The sequence below is a fragment of the Eriocheir sinensis genome, chromosome 6 (assembly GCF_024679095.1).
Source record: "Eriocheir sinensis breed Jianghai 21 chromosome 6, ASM2467909v1, whole genome shotgun sequence".
NCBI lineage: Eukaryota > Metazoa > Arthropoda > Malacostraca > Decapoda > Varunidae > Eriocheir > Eriocheir sinensis.
In genome coordinates, this window is record NC_066514.1 from 12,145,470 (window position 1) to 12,150,684 (window position 5,215).

Consider the following 5,215-nt stretch of genomic DNA (forward strand, 5'->3'; position numbering starts at 1 on the left):
CGAATAACTAGCACCTCCACTTGACATTGCTACTGCATATGTATGTTAATAAATCTACCCTAAACCTAAGTATACAAGAGCACTGATACAGACAGCATTTTGTGGAGTATATAAAAGATAGCACTATCTCAATGAAAAACAGAAGCACCTACAGCTGCTGTGGAGCTGGAACGCCACGTCTAACACAACGGTTGCGTAGCAGCAGACAAGCCGTCAAGATCTTGGCACACTTCAAGGGCGTGTACTGCTGTTGGTGGTTGCGAGTGTTCTAAGTGCTAATCGGTTCACGGATAGAGAAAGTCATATCCGCCAGGGTTACTTTATTGGACAAAACATACACAGCTCATTACAGCAAGGACAACACATAGGATAGGTGTTTGTTTGTGTATGCGTTTGTGTGAATGTTGTTTGTGAAGGTTAACATTTAAGTGTGGGTGTATGTGTAGAACAATGTGTACGAATGGACGACAAGAGGACATGGACGGACAGTAGAAGATAAACAAGTAACAAGAGATAAACAATTAGACGCACAAGAAACAGCGAGACAGGAGCACGAACGAAAACATTGACACAAAGTAAATATGATCATAGAGTCTATTCTGAAAGCTGGAGTGAGTAGTGCAGTGACAACAGCTACAGTAAGTCGAGCTGGAGTGAGTAATGCGGTGACAACAGCTACGGTGAGTCGAGCTGAAGTGTTGAGCAGCGAGGAGTTGAGCAGCGAGGAGTTGAGCAGCGAGGAGTTGAGCAGCGAGGAGTTGAGGAGCGTAAGGTGGGCTACGTGAGGTGGGCTACGTGAGGTGGGCCGCGTGAGTTGAGCTGCGTGAGGTGGGCTGCGTGAGGTGGGCTGCGTGAGGTGGGCTGCGGTGAGTTGAAAGGTTGGCTGTTTAATAGATCCTGGAAGGCAGAATCCGCACTCCCAAATCGCGAGCCACGTAGACGGGTTCTGAGCAGAAGAGTGGTGCTCTGAAGGACACCGCCGTAGTAGAGGAAGAGTTGCATGTCGTCGTCAGGTATGGTGAAGTCGAGCGGCGTGGAGATGGGCGAAAGGCACTGGCGTAAACGCACCGGGGGCCACGGCAGTCAGAGAGTGCGTCGAGGGAACTGCGTGTGAAGGCGCTAGCTGCCAGCAGGGGCCTCGGCAGTCGGTGAGAGTAGAACGACTGCGTGTGTTAAAGGCGCCAACTGCCAGCGTGTCAGGGGGGCCTCGGCAGTCCGTGAGGGCGTCGAACGACTGCGTGGTAAGGCGCTAGATGCCAGCGTGCCAGAGGCCACAGCCGGTTGAGGAGTGAGAGGCGCTAGCATATGCCAGGAGCCGCGGCAGTCGTGAGTGCGTCGAACGACTGCGTGGGAAGGCGCTAGCTGCCAGCAGGGGCCTCGGTGGCTCGGGAGTGAACCAGTGTTCAAAAAGGCACTGTAACACAACACTATATGCTCAGTAGGTAACACTGTGACACTAACTGTTGCTGGGGACGTGCTGCACTGAACTGTTGCTGGACACACTGCACTGTACACAAAGATCCACAAGTGAAAGATAATCCAAGAGGGCGGTGGTAGATCCAGGAGGCGGTGGTTAATCCAGGGGTCAGCTATTAATACCAGTGGGGTGTCACACTGTGTTTGCGTGTCTCTCTAAGTCTGTGTGGTGTGTGGTGGCGTATACACTGAGTCTATGGCGTGTACACCGAGTCTGTGTGTGGCGTGTACACTGAGTGTGTGGTACTGTGTGTCTCAGTAATATGTCGCACTGTGTTTGAGTGTTCACTGAGTCTGTGTAGTGTGTTACACGATGTGCGTGTCTCAGTCGCCGGACCCGCTGGAAGGCAGGAAGGAAAGGGTGGGGGTGGGTGGGTGGGCGCCGGGAAGAGCACTATGGGGCATAAAAGATGCCTGAAGGGTGCACAAGGGGCCTGGAGAGGGGGCACAAAGGGGGCCTGGAGGAGGCGCTGAAGGTGCCTGGAGGAGGCGCGCAGAGGGTGTCTGGAGGGGGCGCACAGAGGGTGCCTGGAGAGGGGCAAAGAAGGTGCCTGGAGAGGGGCACAGAAGGTGCCTGGGGAAGGCGCAGAAGGCGCCTGGGGGAGGGCGGGGGAGAACCCTGAAGGTGGCAACCACGCCTACGGCGTAATGTTTCTCCCGACCTGAGTGCTCAGCCCCACGAACCCCGAATGGAGGTGAGGATTTTTGCCCCAGGAGAGGGCGGACGAATGGACAAGTTACCCTGCCCAGGTCCTCCACTCTAGGAGAGAGTGCCCTTGGTACGGCACCGGCTATAAGCCACCTTGAACCATAGCAACACTGCAGGGTCACCAATTGTTGGTGGTTGCGAGTGTTCTAAGTGCTAATCGGTTCACGGATAGAGAAAGTCATATCCGCCAGGGTTACTTTATTGGACAAAACATACACAGCTCATTACAACAAGGACAACACATAGGATAGGTGTTTGTTTGTGTATGCGTTTGTGTGAATGTTGTTTGTGAAGGTTAACATTTAAGTGTGGGTGTATGTGTAGAACAATGTGTACGAATGGACGACAAGAGGACATGGACGGACAGTAGAAGATAAACAAGTAACAAGAGATAAACAATTAGACGCACAAGAAACAGCGAGACAGGAGCACGAACGAAAACATTGACACAAAATAAAAATGAACATAGAGTCTATGCTGCAACGCCCCATTTTCTTATTGTCACTGAGGGGAAGGAGCACGGAATTTGAGCGGTTACTGCTACAGATTACCCCCCAGTGACGAGGAAGGAGGAACGAAATCTTCCCTGGTGCTTAGGCGCTGTGGCAGACGGTGATGCGTTGCGCTGAGTAGCGTTGTGCGATGAGTTGCGCTGAGTAGAGTTGTGTCGAGGAACGGTAAGTTGCGCTGAGTAGTTCAGCTACGGTGAGTCGAGCTGGGGCGAGTAATGCAGTGACAACAGCTACAGTAAGTCGAGCTAGAGTGAGTAGTGCAGTGGCAACAGCTACGGTGAGTCGAGCTGGAGTGAGTAATGCGGTAACAACAGCTACGGTGATTCGAGCTGGAGTGAGTAGTGCAGTGACAACAGCTACAGTAAGTCGAGCTGGAGTGAGTAATGCGGTGACAACAGCTACAGTAAGTCGAGCTGAAGTGTTGAGCAGCGAGGGTTGAGCAGCGAAGAGTTGAGCAGCGAGGAGTTGAGCAGCGAGAGTTGAGGAGCGTGAGTTGAGGAGCGTAAGGTGGGCTGCGTGAGGTGGGTTGCGTGAGGTGGGCCGCGTGAGTTGAGCTGCGTGAGGTGGGCTGCGTGAGGTGGGCTGCGTGAGGTGGGCTGCGGTGAGTTGAAAGGTTGGCTGTTTAATAGATCCTGGAAGGCTTGAATCCGCACTCCCAAATCGCGAACCACATAGACGGGTTCTGAGCAGAAGAGTGGTGCTCTGAAGGACACCGCCGTAGTAGAGGAAGAGTTGCATGTCGTCGTCAGGTATGGTGAAGTCGAACGGCGTGGAGATGGGCGAAAGGCACTGGCGTAAACGCACCGGGGGCCACGGCAGTCAGAGAGTGCGTCGAGGAAACTGCGTGTGAAGGCGCTAGCTGCCAGCAGGGGCCTCGGCAGTCGGTGAGAGTAGAACGACTGCGTGTGTTAAAGGCGCCAACTGCCAGCGTGCCAGGGGGCCTCGGCAGTCCGTGAGGGCGTCGAACGACTGCGTGGTAAGGCGCTAGATGCCAGCGTGCCAGAGGCCACAGCCGGTTGAGGAGTAAGAGGCGCTAGCATATGCCAGGAGCCGCGGCAGTCGTGAGTGCGTCGAACGACTGCGTGGGAAGGCGCTAGCTGCCAGCAGGGGCCTCGGTGGCTCGGGGAGTGAGCCAGTGTTCAAAAAGGCACTGTAACACAACACTATATGCTTAGTAGGTAACACTGTGACACTAACTGTTGCTGGGGACGTGCTGCACTGAACTGTTGCTGGACACACTGCACTGTACACAAAGATCCACAAGTGAAAGATAATCCAAGAGGGCGGTGGTAGATCCAGGAGGCGGTGGTTAATCCAGGGGGCAGCTAGTAATCCCAGTGGGTTGTCACACTGTGTTTGCGTGTCTCTGAGTTTGTGTGGTGTGTGGTGGCGTATGCACTGAGTCTGTATGGCGTGTACACTGAGTCTGTGTGTGGCGTGTACACTGAGTGTGTGGTACTGTGTGTCTCAGTAATATGTCGCACTGTGTTTGAGTGTTCACTGAGTCTGTGTACTGTGTAGTGTGTTACACGATGTGCGTGTCTCAGTCGCCGGACCAGCGGGAAGGCAGGAAGGGGAAAGGGTGGGGGTGGGTGGGTGGGCGCCGGGAAGAGCACTATGGGGCATAAAAGATGCCTGAAGGGTGCACAAGGGGCCTGGAGAGGGGGCACAAAGGGGGCCTGGAGGAGGCGCTGAAGGTGCCTGGAGGAGGCGCGCAGAGGGTGCCTGGAGGGGGCGCACAGAGGGTGCCTGGAGAGGGCAAAGAAGGTGCCTGGAGGGGGCGCACAGAGGGTGCCTGGAGGAGGCGCAGAAGGCGCCTGGGGGAGGGCGGGGGAGAACCCTGAAGGTGGCAACCACGCCTACGGCGTAATGTTTCTCCCGACCTGAGTGCTCAGCCCCACGAACCCCGAATGGAGGTGAGGATTTTTGCCCCAGGAGAGGGCGGACGAATGGACAAGTTACCCTGCCCAGGTCCTCCACTCTAGGAGAGAGTGCCCTTGGTACGGCACCGGCTATAAGCCACCTTGAACCATAGCAACACTGCAGGGTCACCAATTGTTGGTGGTTGCGAGTGTTCTAAGTGCTAATTGGTTCACGGATAGAGAAAGTCATATCCGCCAGGGTTACTTTATTGGACAAAACATACACAGCTCACTACAACAAGGACAACACATAGGATAGGTGTTTGTTTGTGTATGCGTTTGTGTGAATGTTGTTTGTGAAGGTTAACATTTAAGTGTGGGTGTATGTGTAGAACAATGTGTACGAATGGACGACAAGAGGACATGGACGGACAGTAGAAGATAAACAAGTAACAAGAGATAAACAATTAGACGCACAAGAAACAGCGAGACAGGAGCACGAACGAAAACATTGACACAAAATAAAAATGAACATAGAGTCTATGCTGCAACGCCCCATTTTCTTATTGTCACTGAGGGGAAGGAACACGGAATTTGAGCGGTGACTGCTACACTGCAACACTCCACCAGACCTGTGGAGACACCTGTACATGAAA